At 40.4% G+C, this 21,054-nt stretch overlaps 1 pseudogene; it reads left to right on the top strand.

Annotated features, from left to right (window-relative positions):
- The first annotated feature begins 348 nt into the window (after positions 1-348).
- LOC122994552 lies at positions 349-12,540 on the top strand (annotated as a pseudogene).
- The last annotated feature ends 8,514 nt before the right edge of the window (positions 12,541-21,054 follow it).

Below are 21,054 nucleotides of genomic sequence, written 5' to 3'. Positions count from 1 at the left end.
TTGTTTTTTTTAGTCTGTTATTTTTGAGTGGTGTGCGGTCAGAGCAATTGTCTCAGGGACACATCCAAAGCTGTTAGGTTAGTAACCAGCTTGCTGGGGACTTAATTGGGCTACTGGGTTGAGTGTTTAAATAGCCCACTGCTAATCTGCATGAAGACTAAAGGCAGTGAGATAGATAAGTTTGGGATAGGCAGTCTAGATAGAGGAGGACTTCCACATTGGTTTGGGGACATTGCTGTTGTCTCTTTGTGCACTAGATGACCTTGGCAACACTGTCTGTTGGTTCAGTTGTTTTTTTTGTTCTGCGGGCCTATAGACCTAGTCTATTATGGCAGGTATAGAGGATCGTTGCACTAAAGATCAGCTTTTGAAAATTACAGAAGAGTATGAAATGGATCCAAGTGGTCTTGGTGATAGACGGTATAAAGAGAATATAAAGGATATGGTTAAACTGCATTTGGTTGAGAAACGGGTGCTGGTTGCTAAGCAAGAGGGATCTGGTCAGTCACTGGCAGCTCAGGCATTGGCAGGTCCATCAGGTAGCAGCAGAAGGAATTGCTTTTATTACAGTTGTCTCATGAAAGAGAAACATTTGGAACTAGAAAGGCAAAGGATTGAGATGGATAAGCAAGTGGCTATTGAGTGGTTGCATTGTGAGACAGAGCAGGCAAAGTTAGAGTTGCAGACTGTTAAGTTGGAGTTAGTCAAAGATGGTAAGCTTTCTGAGGATGTTCTGCAAGGGGAAGAAAGTTCATCTTCACCGTCGAGGTCTCCTGATGTTGTGCGTAATCTTTGTCTCTTGCCTAAGTTCAATGAGAGGGATCCTGATGTGTTCTTTTCTCTGTATGAGCGGATTGCGGAGGCAAGGAGCTGGTCAGACTCTGAGCAGACTTTGCTGCTGCAATGCGTGTTGTCAGGAAAAGCACAGGAGGCGTATTCATCTTTAAATAGTGGTAATCTAACTTATAAATCAGTTAAGGCTTCTGTACTGAAGGCATATAAGTTGGTCCCAGAGGTATATCGCCAGTGTTTTAGGACGTGGGGAAAAAAGGGTTGATCAGTCGCATATGAGTTTGCGAGGGAGCTGACTAATCATTTCAATCATTGGTGTATGGCTTCAGATATTAACAATTTTGAAAGGTTGTGTGAGTTGGTCATCTTGGAGCAGTTTAAAAACTCTTTGCTTAGTCGGGTTGCTACATATCTGAATGAGGTTACAACTGTTACTGAGGCTGCGAGATTAGAAGATGAGTATGCACTCATTCATAAAAGCCGCACCAAGGAGCCTGGGCGTAAACCTGTGGCGCGCAAAGAGGGTGGTGGTAAGTCGCCTGTTAGTTTTATTTTTTCAGGTAAGGGGTCCCGAGCAGCGCCTGAGAAAGGCGAGAATGTGTACAATTACTGCCGTGAGGCAGGCCATTGGAAGTCAGACTCCCCATTGCTCAGGGCTCAGAAGCAGCATGTTGGAGGAGCTGCTGCACTGGCTGCAAGTGTTGCTGGTCCTGGGGATGTTGGTGTGTGTTAAGGTGGGCATATGGAATCTAGTGTGACTGACAGCCCCCTGCCTTTTATCAAAGAAGGATTTGTGACACAAGTTGGTAGTGACACGAAGGTGCCTGTTAAGATTTTGAGAAATACAGGTGCTGTTAACTCCTATGTATGTGAGTCTGTTTTGCCATTTTCTGAGAAGACTGACATTAGTGATAGAATCCTTATGTGAGGAATGGTGTTGAATGTGTTGCCTGTCCCTATGCATAGGATGAACCTAGAGTGTGAGTTGGTGCAGTGTGATGTGTCTATGGGTGTGAGACCAGCGTTGCCAGTGGAAGGGATTGATATAATTTTGGGCAATGACTTGGCTGGCAGTCGTGTTTGGGCTAGTGTGTCACCACCTCCAGTAGTCACCATCTGTCCTTCAGGCTCAGAACAGCCTGATGGAAGTGCAAAGCGCTTTTCTGAGGTTTTCCCTGCATGCGTGGTTACACGGGCTGGGTCTAAGGGGGAACATGGGGAGTTTGAGACTGTCCTGCCATGTTTACCTGATGTCCCTTTGTCTGTGTCTAACAGTAAGCTGTGGAGTGAACAGAGAGCTTATCCATCATTGGAGGAGCAGTTCAGGTCTGTGCTGTCAGCCGGTCAGGTGAAAAATGTGGCCAGTGGCTACTTTCTTCAAGATGGTATTTTGGTGAGGAAGTGGGTGCCCATGGTGAGGATTTTGTTGGGATCCAATTTTTCAAGTGGTCATTCCATCTAAGTTTCATAGCCATGTGTTGAGACTTGCTCACGATGAGTCAGGGCATTTAGGTGTCCGGAAAACACGACTTAAAAAGCATGTTTCTCTGCACATTAAGACCTGTAGTACGTGTGAGCCAACTGGTAAGCCAAATCAGGTCATTAAACCGGCTCCGTTGCAGCCGATTCCACTTATGAGTCAGCCATTTGAGTACTTAATAATCGATTGTGTGGGGCCGCTGCCCTGTGCGAGGTCTGGTTGCCAGTATTCGCTGACTGTCATGTGTCAAAGCACCAGGTACTCGGCAGCTTATCCTTTGCACACAATAACTGCAAGGTCTGTGGTTAAAGCCCTAACACAGTTCATATCTGTGTTTGGTATCCCCAGTCATCCAGAGTGACCAGGGACCAAGTGTCGAAACTCCTAGGGATCAGGCATAACCAGTCGTCAGCTTATCATGCACAGAGTCAAGGTGCTTTAGAGCGTGTTCATCAGACGCTCAAGTCTCTTTTGCGTGCATATTGCACATAGCTTAATAGAGACTGGGAAGAGGGGCTGCCATGGTTGCTTTTAGCTGCACGGGAGGTAATGCAGCAAGGTAATGTTTAGCCCAAATGATTTAGTGTTTGGCCATACTGTCCAGGGTCCTCTGGCTGTGTTGACGGATGGGTAAAAGGACTCAGATCCACCTACCAACCTAACTGACTATGTGAATGGGTTTAGGCATCGGCTATATGCTGCAGGGGAGTTGCCAAAACAAACATTGGCTGTGTCACAAACAAAAATGAAACGGAGATGTGATCACCACGCTGAGGTGCGTGAGTTTAGTACTGGTGATCAAGTTTTGGCTCTCTGTCCGTTGGTGAGTTCGCCCTTTCAGGCAAAGTTTTCAGGTCCTTATTCAGTGGTTAAACATATTTCAGACCAAAATTCTTTGATTTCAACTCCTGGTTGTAGGAAGCCTGTAAAACTGTTCCATGTCAATCTGCTTAAACCCTGTTATGCTCCCTCCTCTAGTGTGTCCAGTGCTGACCAGCAGGGGGCAATGCCAGTGAGTCCTGCCCTGGTGACTGGTGCAATGGGAGCGGTTTCAGGTGAATGTATGGATGATGCTGCTCCTGAGCCTGATGAGGGGTTGAAAAATTCAGAGGCCCTTAAGAATTTGAAAGGGTTGCTTGGCCATTTGACAGAAACACAGGCTATGGAATTTGAAAAGATTTTGAACTATCCAGGTTTGTTTGGTGCTGTGCCCTCCGGCACTGATTGGGCCGAGCATGATATTGATGTGGGCGATGTACAGCCTATCCGTCAGCATTTTTATAGAGTTTCTCCTGAGAAGCTAGATACCTAGATGCTGAGGTCAAGTATATGGTTGACAATGATATTGCAGTGCCTTCTTCATAAAGCTGGGCCTCTCCATGTTTTTCATGCCTAAAAGTGACAAGACACCAAGGTTTTGTTCAGATTTCAGAAAGGTCAACAAGGTCACAAAGCCAGATTCTTTTCCATTGCCTCGTATGGAGGATTGTGTAGACCAGGTTGGGGCTGCCAAGTATGTCAGCAAATTTGATCTGCTGAAGGGTTACTGGCAGATGCCTTTGTTAAAAAGAGCACAAGAAGTGGCAGCTTTTATTACTCCATCTGGGCTGTATTCATATAAGGTGATGCCATTTGGATTAAGGAGTGCACCGGCCACCTTTCAACATCTGATGAATGGTGTGGTCGCTGGGCTGGCCAGCTGTGCTGTTTTATTTAGATGATTTAGTGGTCTACAGTGATTCTTGGTCTTCTCACATGCAGCGGGTTAGAGCACTGTTTGACCGGTTAACAGAGGCGAATCTCACAGTGAATCTTGCAAAGTGTGAACTTGCTTGTGCAACTGTGACGTACCTGGGTCGGGTGGTCAGACATGGGTGTCTGGCCCCTGTGTGAGCCAAGGTATTGGCAGTTAAGCAGTTTCCGCAGCCTGCCACTAAGGAGCTCATGAGATTTCTTGAGATGGTGGGGTAATACCGCTGTTTCTGTAAGAATTTTTCGACTGTTATGGCACCACTTACCGACTTCCTGAAGGCCAGAGGTCAATTTGTATGTGTTACGACCCTCTCTGCCCAGTCTGCCTGTGGCTTGATTTTGTGTGGCTGCTATCTGTGTTGTTTTTGCAGGCACTGGAGGTGGGTGTGGCAGTATCATCAGCAACAGTGGCAACACCTGGGGTTCTGAGTGCCAGTGCTCCTTCAAAAACCCTCCTGGAGGGCAGTTGCGTTGTGCTCTCCACCTTTTGGTTTTTGGGTTGACATTTGACTTGCTTTTTTGCACCATACAACACTACAGCCACACACTGTTCCACTCATGCACTCACCTGCACTACTGATCCCACTGACTACACATGCCATTGTTAGGTTAGGTCTCTCTCTGAGGTTATTTCCTTTTTTTTAATACATTGGTTGTCAATTGGCTTTGTTGTGTGCGTCTCCCTTCCTTGTCATGGCCGTGCGGACCGGTTTGTGACAGCGGATGTCTCATGTTTCACTCTGCATTATGTGTTTTGTCAGAGTGATGGTTATTTGGGGTGCTTTAACTACATGCATCAATGCACCTTTTTTCTGCGTCTTTCCCGGTCCATGATCATGACGGCTGCGACTGAAATTGCAAATGAAAGTTTTGACAGCGTTTTGGGTGCGCAATTCAGGAGGCTTATCTCCGCCCAGTTACTGTAGTTAAATAAAGCGCACCTGCAGAGCAGCCACACTATACTGATATAACAATCACATGAGTCTCATGTTTTACCTGCAAGACTCGTGTTTTAATGCTGTCGTTCGTAGTTTATGATGTGAAAACATTAGAGAAATAAAAAACTTGGGTCCTGGTATTAGTTCAGTTATAAAAATCCAAACGCACCGCGGAGCGTCTCTTCCAAATAAAAATGAAAGACTTCGATGAAATCACATCTTTTCTGGGCGACTACGGACTTTTTCAAATTCTATTATTATTATTAGTTGTTGAGTTTGAGTGCGATTCCGTGCGGGTACATGGGAGTGCTCGTGATGTTCGTTTCAGGTACACCCGAGCACCGCTGCAAGGTATCGATCAACTCCACGCGTAATGACATGGATGTGGAGGCTTCCTTTCACGAGCGGAGCAGCTGGATCTGACCTGACAGCTGTTCTCGATACAAACTGGACACTGGAAACTGGACTGCAGGACTGAGCAATGACACAGAGAAAAGTCTGGATGGATGGGTGTTCAGCACTGAGAGATACACCGCGACCATTGTGTCTGAGGTGCAGTATTTATACTCCATGCACAATGTGAATAAAACAATAATTGAACTGAAGTCTTTGTTCATACATTGGTTCAAAGCCCTAAATGTTGTCAGCTCACTTCAGAAATGGAGTCAAATGTTATAAATTTGACGAGTAATATTCTTTGAACTTCAAAATCTTTATGTTGTGGCTTTCTGTCTCCCATGCAGACCGGAACTCAGGGTCCAGGCTGAAACTTTCCCTGTTTCACTTTTTTAGATTAGAATGAAATAGATTTCGCCTTAATGACAGATTTCTCTGCAATAACCTGAATGATTTTCTTCTGTCCTGCAATCGCAGTGGGATCTGGTGTGTGACAATGCGTCTTTTTTTCCACTTCATTGCTCTTTGTTGGAGTTCTGTTTGGATCCTTCATCAGTGGTCACCTCTCAGACCGGTAAGTCATGTTAATAATGATGATAATAACAATGATAAAAGTTTACATGGAAAAATAAATCAAAATAATCCACAGCTTCAAGATAGGCCAAAAAGAGACAAATAAGAAGACAAGTAAGAGTTATAATAAAAGTAGAAGTACATATAACACATATACTCTAAAACTGGATCAGTAATTCAATTTTAGCTGCTTTTTCAGGTTGAGCTATAGTGGAATAAAGTGTTTTAAAGTGAGATCACAATGGACTATACCAAATGTGTTTTAAAATCTGCATCTGTTGCACTGAAACTCAGAAGTAGTTTCTCACAACTGATACCATAAAGTCTAAAGAGCAGTTGTATAATTCAGGAGGACGATGTGACAAATAGTCAAGTCAATTCTCATTATCATTAAATCACAAATTTGCCTCAAGGGTCTTTACAAGATGTACAACATATCAAACCCTCTGTCCTTAGACATTTGTGCCACATGTCAAACAAATCGTTTCTTATATAAAGTAGAGACCATAAAATCAGGGAATGAAGAGCTGCACTTTAACAGCTAACCAAACACCACAAGTAGTGAATAGGTTTCTGAAAAACAAGCTAAATGTTTGAATGGCTCCTTAAGGGATTAATTTATAGACTAAGTAATACCAACATCTTATTGACATTTACATCAGATAATAGTCCAGTTCACTCACACAATTGGATGGAGCAAAAAAAAACATGAATTTCAAATTTTACCTACAAATTAGGTTTCAAAGTGAGAGTATATAGAGAACAGTCCTCGACCTGTTCATTCATAAAGGCATCAAGAATCAGGTTCCACCCAGATCATGGCCCACCACCCAACTAATCCACCAGAGCCTTGACGAGGTACAGTCAACTCTCTATCTACATAAGTTTTTGATCTAGACAGATAAGATGTATAAAGATGCATACACTATAAACCATAGCAGAATAGCTAAAAAGGCCCATTGACGATGGTAATGACATAGGCTATTTCGGCATTGCTTGAACACCCAGGGAGGACGTCCAGCTGACAAAGACCTGAGGCTGTTCTGAGAGCAAACGGAGGCCCTACACATTACTATGGTGTTCCTAATAAAGTGGTTGGTAAGTGTATATAAAGACGGATGTAGTGAAGTGTGGCATCAACCATTGGGTGCCATCTTTTCCGTTTGGAGCCAGGACCTTCCAAATAAGGAGTGCAGGGTGTTGCCTTTCAACATAAGTGAATGAAACAAGCGCTATCTCACCGGGAACACTGACCGACCAGTGCACACACAAAGGACAAACCTGTCCACACCACCTCTGTATTCAATTCGAATGTCAGATCCAGGATGTAAAAACCTGGAATTGTCAAGCCACTAGTCACATTCAATTAAATGCAATCATCCTCACTTCACCTTCACCTCATTTATGAGTGACAGGACAATATAATCCGTAACTAAATGCTTTTTGAAAAAGTCAAAGTCTTCACAGGTAAAAATGTGAATGAAACACATTTACATTGAATGTACAATATGTCAGCTGCAAATTACTATCTCTAAACTCACCAAAATAGAATTGCTGGTACCAAAATCTCCAACAACTCTAAAAATAGTCAGAGAGACTGAGATAATAAGAGAAGAGATAGGAACCGTTATTTTCACGTTTTCATGTCTTACAGGTTTGGCAGAAAGCCGGTGTTTTTTGTCACCATGGCCTTACAGTCACTGCCTTGATCCAGGCCACCTCCGTCAGTTGGGTCATGTTCTGTATCCTCAACTGTCTGAGAGGACTTGGCCAGATATCCAATTACATCGCATCATTCATACTGGGTGAGATAGCACATGCACTTCTGTCTCAAAAGAGTTCCCATCTCCATCTCTTCTCCATTGTCTTCCTGTGATAACCTTTCAGCTGCATTGGTGGTGATATGTTTCCCCCTCAGGAGAACTGTACAAACTTATTGCACTGTGCTGAGACTGTCGATTTTGCGGCATGACATATAAACATAGGTGTACTGTGTTAAAAGAAGTGATGAATTGAAGGCAATAAACTGCGTGAAGCAATGAATTCAATATGGCTGCAGAGAGTTTTCAGAGTGGTCAGGATCTGAGATACTGAGCCAGTCTTCCAGGGTGAGCTTCACTCTGCTGGGCCACAGTCGAGGTTTTGGCATCGGTTACGCCTTGTTACCACTCTTTGCCTACTTCATACGAGACTGGAGGATGCTGCTAGTTGCTACTGCCATCCCCGGCTTCCTATTTATTCCAACATGGTGGTAAGTCTGATGAATATGTCACTTGTTGTTTTTTTTGTGTTTTGGTTGTTTGTTTTTTACAAATGCATCTTCCTCTTTTTAATTAACTTTTTTACAGTTTCTAATTGGTGTGTGTGTTTGTGTGTGTGTGTAACTGAGTGGTCCTGATGCCAGGGATTGTATCTGGTTTGTAACTTTGATTATCATAGGAAATTATCAGTATTAGCATTTATCAGATTATAATCTGTAGATTTGATTTAATTTGAGTCTGTCAAACATACATAAATAAAATAAATGGAATGAAATTGAATAGAATAAACCAAACTAAATATTATAACAAAAAAAGACAACTCTCCCTTTATTACAGACTTAATGTAAGTGGAAGTTGTGAGATGCAGATTTAGTTTTTGTTGGTATTATACAAAATACAAATTGTATATTTTAATCTATTAAACACAGTCATTTTTACCATTTCTGTTTCTTTTAATAAAATGTTTTTGTTTGGTTTTTTTACAGCTTTTTAAAAACTCAAATAATCCATTGTTGTGCTCTTAATTCCATTCATGTTTTTGCAAAGAAAAATGAATATTTTATCAGGTTGTTTTACATCATTTGGAGCCCAGAATTACTCAGAACAAAACAACTTCACCACTTTTAGGAAACACATGAATCAAAGTTCAGTTTATGGTTCTCATTTTTAACACTGTCTTCTCCATGAAGTTCACATGATACATGTACATGTACATGCGTTCCCAGAGAGCAAATACTTCCACTTGTGGCTTTTAATTTTAATTTTTTTATTTTTTTTTAAATGACTGTCTAAGATCAACCTTTACTGATTTTGTAATGTTTGTTGTGTACAACAAACATTACAAAACATCTGTCTCTCCTTCTATTCAAGCTGATTCCTGAGTCTCCACGTTGCAGAAAGGTCGGGTGGAGCAGGCTGAGCTTGTCATACGCCACGCTGCCAAAAGGAACAGAGTCCCTGCCCCTGAGGTCCTGTTTAGGTCTGACGAGTGCTTGGAACTAAAGGTACTTATTCCATTTTTACTGAGCTGATTTGCTCCAGTATAAAGTATATTTGCCCCAAACTGTAGCTGTAATCTGGTGGTAAACTCTATCTTACTGTTCTGTTTCTTCTCTTATGTCTGATTCAGCAAAATGAAGGTGAAGATGAGCAGACATATACTTATGTGGACCTGATGCACACCCCGAACATGAGGAACATTACAGTTCTAGGTTTCTTCATATGGTAATGTAGAATCTCTCTCTTCTAATCTATTTGTAACTTTCCTAAATATGGATGCATGTACCAAAATAATTCCCTTATGTAATGTAACTTATAAACATACAGTTAATTTGGACAAATAAAAAAAACTCTTGGATATCAGACCCCTTTTAATTAATTTTGTAATTATTTAATGTAGTTAAGTAATTACTTAACTTGCATTAATTACATAAGACACAGTCCTTTTGATTTTTGACCATTGATTTAAGTTAATTTGAGTGTGCAGTCCCGTCCATCTTCATCCAGTCTCGACTTTGTGTTTCTGCAGGATGTCTGTCGCCATGGTGTTCTATGGTCTCTCTCTCTCTCAACACCAGTGACCTGAATGGAAATGCTTACCTGAACTGCTTCATTTCTGCAGCCATTGACATTGTGGTGTACGTTGCCACTTGGCTGCTGGTTAATCGAGCGCCACGACCAACTCTCCTCTACTCCACACTGATGTTCTGCGGCATCACGCTTCTAATCATAAAGCTGGTTCCCGAAGGTTTGTATTCAGTCTGTATAATACAGACTGAATCAGGAATCCCTGAAAGGACGAGATTTGTAAAATTGTTAAACACGTTTGTTTGTTTGTTTGTTTGTTTTTTCCAGACATGCATGTCGTGCTCAAGGTGTTAGCCTTGGTGGGAAAATGGGTGTGTCTGGTGCTTACTGTTTCATCTATTTCACTGAGCTGATCCTCACTGTGGTCAGGAACATGGGTTTAGGGATCACCTCCACAGCTGCACGCATAGGCACCATCATTTGCCCCTATGTGATCTACATAGGCAAGTGTGTTTTTGGTTCTTTCTGTTTCTGTCATTGTATTTGTCTGCACTGTTGTAACCAAAATAGCATTAAAACAGTTTTAAACACACTCCAGTGAATATACTTGACATAAATAAAAAATGAATCCCAAATCATAACAATAGAAAAATAAGTGTTGTTGGAAAAACTTAACTTTCCCTTAAGATGTATTTTTTTGCAGTCATGAACTTAAATATATATAAATATGTAATATCAATATACATTATGTGATTATGTAGACTACTGATTCCCAACATGGGAATCATGGGGGGTCAGAAGGCCTTCTTGATTTTAAGGGGTGTAAGAACTTTTTGGAAACAAATTTACAGTATATCTCAGCATTTCATTAATTCATGTGAAAGAAAAAATGAATGTAATTGTTATTTTTAAAGTTTAGATTATTTAAAAAATCTCATGAGGATAACGGTGAAAATATGAACACAAGCTATATTCACAGAGCCTTCACTCTCTGATAAATAGCCTCATCCTGCATTAGAAAAGTACGTAGTTAAAACAATCAAAGTAATAATAGAACAATGGCTGAGCGTCGGGGAGAAGAAAACGCTGAATTTGTCAGAAAGAAACCTATTAAATATGTATGACAGTAAAACATTTAAAAAATGTATAATACAGATGGAAAATTGGTTAAGAAGTTCCTAAAAATTTAAGGTAAACTCTTCTCTAATGCACTGCAATATCCACAGGAAATAATCTGCTCAAAATTCATCCTTCCTACAGCTACTGTATTCACTACTTGGGTAATTGTACACTTTACCGGTTGTTCTGAGTTTATATTGTTATGCATTGAATATAATATGAAATATTCATATGTCACTTCGTCAGGGGTTGTCAGTTTACTCAATGATTGAATAGGGGTCACTTCAGGAAAAAGGTTGGGAACCACTGATGTAATCTTCTGCTGTTTGTGAATTTCAGAATTGATTTTAGGATTTTGCCTACAACATTTAAGGCACCACAAAGTTGGGTTCATAGTTAAATTAAACATAGTTAAAAAATTTGCAAAACTGCATTTTTATTCTACTGGGGAAACTAGTGACACTTTTTTTTTTACACACAAAAGACATAAAGTGCTCCTATCATTTTTAGGAAACTCAAAGATGGGTTTCTTTTGTACATCTTTTGTTCTTTTATGTTTGCATTTGTCTGATGTTTGCTTTATGAGCCTTAGTTTTCTTTTCTTCCCTATCAAAAGTTTTCCCTGCACTTTACACATCATCTTGTTCTCTGAATAAATCTTGTTAACCTAATTCTTGCTGGCACCAGAGCATCCAAATAAATCACACTAATAAGGCTTTTTCACAGCTGACATTTTGACTCATATAGCAGGAAAAGCACAGGTGGCTCTAATAACATGAATTATGGCTCTGTTGTAATGCCAGTGATTAATAATGTTAATTTGTTTGACAAGTCCAAAAGTTCTATTCAATTTTAGTTTAGCTTCACATTTGTTTTAGTGTCTTGATGTGTTGTTTGTTTTGATTTTATTGATATTATTCTGTTTACAGGAGTTTACAGCACAGTTCTCCCGTACATCATCTTTGGTACAATCAGCATCATGGCCGCTGTCGTTAGCATGTGGCTGCCAGACACCAGAAACAACAAACTTCCTGACCTTATCAGCCAAGCCAAACCTATCAGAGGGTATGTCACTGTGTGTGTGTGTGTGTGTGTGTGTGTGTGTGTGTGTGTGTGTGTGTGTATAATGATTAACAGAAATAAATATCACCACTAGTCTTCCAGGAAAGCATTAGACAGGAATCCCTTGAAACTGGGACAATGAATCTATGTGGCCTAAATGGGCCTCAAGCCTAGAGCTGTAGCCTAATTGTTAGAGTCAGGGATTTCTTTTCTCATGCATTGCTTTATAGTCTCTTTACACTCTCATACATTAATTTAACATATATTCTCTCTGTTTCTTCTGTCTCTGATTCTCTTTGTGTTTTAAAGCTGTTGCTATCCAAAGGAAATACCTGCAACCCAGTCAGATACAACTGGAGGCTGTAAAGAAATGAGCAAGAGCGCCATCTGCTGAAACAGAAATCACACAGCAAGAGTTGCGTGATCACCAACCGTCTATGGTGATCACAGACAAAAGCCATCAAAATCAATATGCAGTATTTCTGTGTTTTCCAGTGTGTTGGTGAGACATTCATGTTGTTTATGAGAGAGAGCTACTCAGCTTCTCTGGTCTTTCCAAAACTAAGTAGTACAGAATAAGCTATATTTACATTTATGTCATCTCTAAAATAGTGTTTTATACATAAAGAGCTAAAAATCAGACTTGCTTTTAGATTGTATTGTATGTTTGTAATTAAAAGACAGTTAAATATACACATTTTGTTCAGTGTTTACACATATGACATTTTATTTTTTCTTGGATTGGATTGGATTGGATTCTTACCTGGATGGTAAGGCTTTATGTTTAAATGTAAGATACTTAAAGATTATGTCAGTTACTAAGTACAAAATACAATAATTTTGGTAACCCATATAATCTTGTGGTTAATGACAATACTCCAGCATTTTTAAGGTTAAGGCAAATTTTAACTAAGGCAAAACAAGCCAAAACTTGAAATCCAAACATGTCATTTGAATTCATCTCTATGCAGTCACTAGTGGGATGAAAGATGGTGACCAGTCAAAAAGGGAACACCAAAAATCCAGAAAGTTTAATTATAGACCAGGGAAACAGGGCACTATTCTTTCAGAGTGATCAGAACTGATAGCTTTGCACCTGCTTCTTCCACCGCTGGATTACCAGCAGAGCAAAGCTGGCAACTTCCATGGGGCTTCAGTCCTAAAGTCCTAATTCACGGCATGTTGATTGGTTTTGGTAATTTGATTAATTCCACATTTGTTGGGGAATTTGCCCCATTGAAATATCAACTAAGGTGTGTCCTGCATTACAGTCTATAGTGATCCTGTTGTATAGAGGGGTCCTGTGTCATAATCTAGTCATAATGCCTTTATTATTGTGGTTTATGTTGTGCTCTCATAGCAGAGTTTTATGAAATTACCACAAACTGATGGACAGAGAAAACCTGGAAGCAGCAACTATTATTCCTGTGCTCTGTACCTGATGGATGGCTTGGATGAGACAGTGTGCATTACACCATGCAGGGAGGTGGATGGGAGGTGGGGTGTCATTAGAGGCCTAACAAAAAAAAACAGGTTCATCCATTTGTAGGTCTCCAAACTTTTACCACAGCACCCAATTATAAATGTAAAAAAAATAAAATCTTCAGAAACAAACAGTATCGTTGTATTTACAGTGATTTTTAATAACCTAATCGGAGAACAGTGATGTCTAATAGTAGTGTCATTACATAACCCCGTTTACATGTCATAAATTACCGCTGCACTGCAATATCGCGAGATTGGCTCCACAATCAGGGTGTGCTGCTGCTGCTGGGCCCCTGCACCCATCTCTGCAGCTCGTACTGGGACCAACACACCTGCTAGCTCAATGAAGGGGCAAGGATGAACCAACCGTGACTACAGCCCCGTTAGGCTGGTGTCTGTAATTAATAAAAGTTGGTGGGCGACGGCAGTGGAAGTGTTTGTAAAGTACAAAACTTGCTATCAGACGAGGCTGAAGTCAGCTCTCGATTCGGGGTTAAGCGAAACATAATGATATTTAGCGCCTGATTCTCCGTTTTTTCAACACTTACAGTTGTAAAAAAAAAAAAAAAAAAAGTGTTAGACATCGTAGCAAAAGCCTTTACACTGTTTAAACCCAATTTCAGATTGGTGATACCTTTGTTTTGCTTGTGAAGACAGAAAAAGGGGCTATTTCACAGCTTCTCCATCCAGACCACATTAGACCAGATCCAGATCGGAAAACACTACACTTAGACTTGTCAAATCTTAATAATAATAATCTAGCTCAGATTTGACAAGTTTAAGTATATTGGGTTTTGAACTGGACTTGGTCTAACATCGTATGGATGGGAGGAAAAGCGACGCCGTTGTACGTCGTACAAAGCGACGTAGACGCGCAATCGACGACGACATTTAGTTTGCCGGTACTTTGTAGATAGTCCAGCAGATTAGGTTTTAATCCATTTATTTCATTATTTTATTGCTGAGACCACGATGCTAGTACTGCAGATAGGCCAGCCTCCACTTCGAGAAACACGGTCAAACTAGCCCCCACGTAGTTTTGGAGTACGTTTATATACTAGACATTACGGTAAGAGCGTGTAAGAACTGATTTCTAAACAAAAGAGACGTTCAGGTGAAAGAGATTTCAGTTAGTCAGTCACAGTCAGTCGATAATGAATGAATGAATGAATAAACAAACAAACAAATAGATTTAAAAAATCATAAATAACTAAAACAAAATGAATAAATATTGAATAATAAATAAAATGAACGATATTAACTACCGCCTGCCAGCTGAAAATCGAGGCTGTCATTTCAATTGTGTGAATAATTAGTCAAACTTAATAATAAAGAAAACATTTCCAAACACCAGTCTGACTTGAAAATGACAGTGCACCACCTCAGACTGTCATTGAGAAACTTCCTGTTTCCACAGACCAATTTCACTTCAGAATGATAGCAGACCACCTGGGAGTGTCACTGAGACAATATCAGGACAGTATGATGTTGAATCTCAAAATTAAAGCCCTCTATAAAATGTCATCTATGAGCTGTGTTCTGTCTGAATTCAGACTATTAAAAAGGAAACTTCCTGTTTCCACAAACCAATTTCACTTCAGAGCGATAGAGAGGCTGAGCAACCCCCCACCCCCCACCCCCCTCACTATACTCACTACAGCACTGTCTCGGCCGCAGAGTGAACCACATAGGGTATTTACCTCTGATTTCCTCTCACTTTGTGACAAAGTGGTGAGACAACACTTTTGCCTGACAACATTGCTTAGCTGTAATTTTTACATACAATAACAATAAACAACATAACAATTCCCACACCACACATAGTCTAATCAAAAACATTCAGGCAGTGCGTCATGACAAACTCCATGGATGATTCCTCTCTCTTGTTTTATTTCCACAGTCCAGCAGATGGGGCGTACTTGAAAATGCTGATGGTGATTGTTTGACTTCTCTCTGGGTCTCTGTTCTTACAGTAATAGGTTCAGAAACTGGTGCACTACAATGAAACCCATACCTGCTTTGCGTAAATGAGAAAAATCAGATTCGATAAGAAGTGAGCAATGTTATATACACGTTAGCAGGGATGTCCTGATCATGTGTTTTTGGCCTCAACTCGAATCTGAGTCTGTCAATATTGTCCAATAATTTGCCCATACATACTGATCAGAGTCTGATTAAGTTTTATTATATTTCTTTTCCTTCATGATACAGCTGCCACACTTAACTTAAACTTAGGTGTTTGATCAATAAGCCTGAATTAGGAACATATTGTGTTCTTTAGTATTGTCTATAATTATGGAGTTACAGTAGGAAGAGGACTGCCTGTCTTTATCCAAAACATGAAGATGATAGTTTAAGTTCAAATGCAGCTTTAAGCCTACAGTAAAACATTAGATGCATGGTACACATTAGAGATGTCCATGAAATAGCCACCATTTTTTATCCTAAGAGTCCACTTTATGCAAGTCATCAGTGTGGATGTTTAAATTGACAACATCTGTTAGTGCCACTCTACATGCCATCCTGCACGCAAAGAAACAATACTAGTGTTTGGTGAAGGGAAATGTGGTGTTTTTGTTTTTTGTAAAGAAAATTTAACAGCTGGGACACAGTAGTGTAATGAGTTATAAAATGAAAAAAGGATTGGTAATTTGATCAGACTTTCTATAGCTGAAACAAACATATTTTAATAGAATATGGATTGTCTCGTAACATCACCAGACATGATCAAAGAGCACAGTGGAAAGTTAAAATCACAAACTCCGCTCTGCTCAGTTTCCAGTCTTCCTCTATCTTATTTGCACTTAATTGTTTTAGTTTTGTTGCAGAACCATACATTTATCAAGCGGTCTGAGGCGGAAGAGGTAGACTTTGCTGGCTGGCTTTGTAAAACCATGGGGCTGTACCGACCTTGCACTCCTACACACACCGCAGACCGAACACACAATCTAAGAACACTTATATGTGCATATAAAAACATGGAGAAGCTGCTACCTAAAACCACACGCCTGAAAATACACTCCTTGTTTCCCACATCCTCCCTTAGGTGAGGTGTCAAAGGCTCCATCTATCAAACCAACTCTGCTGACAAGTACGCCAGATCAAGTGCTAGGAAAGATGCTGTATCTATAGTTTGCACTGAAAAGTCAGTCTGCAGGATCTCTGTTATTTATAATATTTCATCTTAAATCAATAACAACATAATTCCTCCAAATGTGTGAGAACATTGGTCAGTTTTCTAGTCTGAATTTTTCAGAAGTGGTCTGAGGCTTATAGCACAAATGTGTCAATCCCAGATATTACAGTTAAGCATCTGTACAAGTACAGACAGATACATACAGACAGGTGAAAATTAAAGGAAAAACCAGTACAGGCATGAATGCTTGACCCCCACAATGAGGGGATCTGGTGACTCTGTTATGCTGTGGGGGGGGGGGGCATTTTGCTGGCATGGTTTAAGTCCATTTGTCCCCTTAGAGGGAAGGGTCACTGCAAATCAATACAATGCTGTTCTGAGTCATCACCTTTATCCTATGATGAAACATTTCTATCTTGATGGGAGTGGTCTCTTCCAGCATGACAGTGCCCCAATTCACAGGGCACGAGGGGTCACTGAATGGTTTGATGAGTATGAAAATGATGTGAATCATATGTTATGGCCTTCACAGTCACCAGATCTCAATTCAGTTGAACACCTATGGGAGATTTTGGACTGATGTGTTAGACAGTGCTCTCCATCACTATCATCAAAACACCAAATGAGGGAATATGTTTGGTGTTCATCCTTCCAGAAGAGTTTCAGAGACTTGTAGAATCAATGCCATGGCTGAGGAACACCATTCTTCAAAAAGGGGACAAGTGGACCCAAACCATGCCAGCAAAATGCCCCCCACAGCATAACAGAGCCACCGGATCCCCTCACTGTAGGAGTCAAGCATTCAGGCCTGTACTGGTTTTTCCTTTAATTTGTCACCCGTGTGTATATACATTTGTTTTTATATCTGTTATGCAAACACACTGTGAATTGTAAGAAAGTGTTTATTTTTACTGAGCAGGATGGGTCATGTGCGTCTGTGTTAGCAAGATATGACTGACTTTAGGTTTTTTTTAAATTGTTGACATGATTTCTACAAATTTTGAAAAATAACATAACAACCTGCAATGCACTCTCTGCTCACTTTGTATCTTGAGGTTGTTTCTTGGTTATTTAAAGCAGCATCCTCAGCTTGTACTGGTACCAGCTTCAGATTAGCTACACTTGGGCAGAGGCTGCCTGTGAGAAATTCAGCCCTGGACAGTACTTGCTGTAACAAGACTGCTTTTATCTCTTGTGGAAGCTGCATCATTACTCACTGAGTGGTCTCAGTTGAAACAAATGGTGATGTCTTCGTATACGTTATAATGCAAACAACAGGCCTTGGATTTGCCATTGAAGTGCATCCTGTGTTGTGGCAGCATCAGGGGCATTTCACTCTTCTGTTCTGTTCTATTTGTGTACTTCCTCCTTTCAGTAACGTTTTAAAGATGTGGATGATTTTTTTATGGTAAAATCATCTAAAGCGTTTTCTTTATAAAGTTATAATTGTTAATAAATGGTATGTATTGTAACATGAGAACATGATGTTTTCATTTATGCCCATTTCACCAGAAGGGGGAGGCATATTAGGTTTAATAGCACCAAACACTTTGATACAAACACTTCTGTTCCTGAACAGAAATATCAAAATATACAGTACATAGACTGTGTGGTGTACTGTGTATATGTTGTTGCCACCAAGTTATCAAATGCATAATACTGAAAGGAAGCGAAAGGAGGGCAGTGAACTTCAGCACTGCTTACACACATTCGTCCCCCACTTAAATGACAGACATAGTGCTTCATCTGTTTGGCTCTTGTCTGGAGTGATAATGAAATGTCTTCCCTCAAATGTCTGTCAACTTCAGGCTGAAAGTAGTAGGCCGTGAGCTGTGTGAAAGACACATAGTGTTGCAGCATGTGTGGTGGCCTAGTCTGAGTCTCTCAATGTTGATGGGAGGGGAACTACTGCAGCAGAAAAACAGCAAAGTCTGCAGTCATTAATATGCAAATATGCAAATGAGGGGGTAATTAAGATTGGGCGTTTGTCAGTGGCTCTTTGATTGCTAATGAATTCCAATCTGCAAGAAAGGGGGAGGGGATGATGAGCTAAAAATTAGGGAAAAGAACAGGATGCTATTGTGCTTTTTCTCTTCAAAAACAAGGAGAAGAAGTGAGTGAGGGAGTCCATAAAATGTAGAAACCCCTTTTGAACAAACAGAAACAAAAAGATTTTTATAAAAAAATACTGAACACTGCTGCTTTTAGACTTGCATCAAATATAAACAAGGTGACAACTGGCACCCATCCAAAACACACATATAGAAAATGCACTACACAAGTGTGTCGAAATTCTGTTCCAGCATCAACAGAAGCCTCCACACAAAAGAGGGGGAAAAATGGGGCTATGAGTTTGTGCCAAGACAATTAACCGTGTACACCATCACTGAGCATTCGGCACGGCAGGCTAGAGCACCACAGGAAGGTACAACGATTTCTGCTCATTAAGAGTGATGTGACTGACCCCTGTGGAGAGGGATGCTCAGGTATCTTGGCGGGGGTTGGTGCAGTGGCAGCATGTTGTGTGTCACAAACAGTGTTATTTTCATATTTTTTTGGCAAACAGGGGCCTAACAGTTCACACACGAGCACACACCGCTGTTATTGCTGTTTCACTGGTCCCTTGACACTTGTACATCTTCCTCTCTGGCATGTGACATGTGAATATGTATACATGAAATAAAAACAAATTAAATGTTGTGAAGAACAGAGGAAAACAGCTGCTCTTGTCATCTTGCAGCCTAATGACACACATTGCTGCAGCTATATTTCACAGCTCTGAACACTGACCACGAGAATAAACCCAGTCCTCTTCTAAAAAGGACTAAAAAACATGCCACTATATCATTAATTGAATCCAAGTGGCAGTATGACATTTATATTGGCTACATTCCGAAATACTGGGGCCATGATCATAAGTACACACTAATATATACAAACAGCAGAGTACATGAGTGTGTTTTGTGTGTGTGAATGATTGTGTGAGAGTGAGGGGGCTGTATTTTTCACAGGAAACAGGAAACCAGAAGTCATAACAGGATGCCCCAGGTTTTTTATACTGTACCTGATGCGTGGGTGGCTGCATGGGGGTAACCCATTTACAATTCTAGAAGAAGAGGGAGCCCAGGAAAGTGTGGGTGGAGAGGAGGGTACACACTTTGGGGTTAGGAAAATGGAGTTCCACTCTAAATATAGCTTTTTTGTGTGTCTTGCACCTCACCGTACAACCATGATGTTTTGCCTCTATGTCGTTCGTCCTACTTTTTAAAAGGCAACAAACCAAACATTGTTTGATGTTTCATGCAAAGCAGCGATATGATCACTTCCATGGCAAAAACATGCTCCGTCTTTCCCCAGGTGTACTGTAGGAGCTTCACAGTGAATCTGTGACATGAGACAAGTTTTGTCATAATGAGGTTGATCTCCTCACACTGACTGAACACTACCAAACCCTGCTGCAAATATATCTAGAGCTGAGTTGTGCTGGTGAGTATTTTACCCTTACAGCCTCTTTTCATTTACTGCATCTGTCTTTAACAATGTAATTATAAGCATGCATTGTCTGTCTGTGTGTTAGGAAAATATTCTGAGACAGTTTTTGTACATTTATTTGGATCTAAAAGGATAACATGATAACCGGTATTTAGTCCTGCTTTTAATGGCATACAGGTGTGTGCTTGAGTGCATGTGTGCAATGCATGCTGAGCATGTGTGTGTGCATGTCCCCATGAACCACAAAGTGGATGGCTGAGTTTTCTCGTAAAGGGCAGCACAGATGTTATTTAGGTTGTTTCCCCTCACACCAGTTGAGGTTTTCTCTAGAAAGTCTCAAAACCATCGCAGACATTAACTGCAGCCTTGTTTACATAACCACCAAGGTACAGCTCATGAAAAACAGCAGGCTGGCCATTTTTGTTGAGTTAGGTGCTGTCTCATGCTATAAACTCAGAGTCGTATGGTTCAAGTTTGGATGTTGCTGGGCAAAAAAAAGTGTTTAAAGGAAGTTGCTGTATAACTAATTTTTTTCTGCCACATTCTTTCTCTCTTCCACAGAAATGCATTGACGTACATATTTTGCACTCAACATGCCAGAGCATTTTCTAACTACAGATGTTTTTTCACCCATATCACTAGACTGAAACTAAAAATATTTGACAATAATGCCTTTGCAAATATGCACTTATATTTAATAATGCAACATGACTAATAGTATCATACATATAAGGCAATATAGTCACTATAATACTATATTATTCTTAAGAATGTTTTAATAGCAAGGTCACCCCATAATCTGGTGTCTTTGGTCATGAATTTAAGAAACATGCCCAATTACAATCTTTTCTAAGATAAACTTTTTTTTTTCAATCTTATCCGTATTTGGCATAAGTGAGCCAAGTGAACTCAAATCTCTTATTGACACACACATAACATTTTTTGTTGCCCAGGCACTGTTTGAGGACAGAATTATAATGCGGGTAACCCATGGGCAAAATGAGGCTGCCCTAAAGGTTGATGTTGAAACATATGTGGACG

Source organism: Thunnus albacares, chromosome 12 (genome assembly GCF_914725855.1).
Source record: "Thunnus albacares chromosome 12, fThuAlb1.1, whole genome shotgun sequence".
Lineage (NCBI taxonomy): Eukaryota > Metazoa > Chordata > Actinopteri > Scombriformes > Scombridae > Thunnus > Thunnus albacares.
Note: the sequence above shows the minus strand (reverse complement) of the source record. Positions and strands in the feature narration are given on the sequence as shown.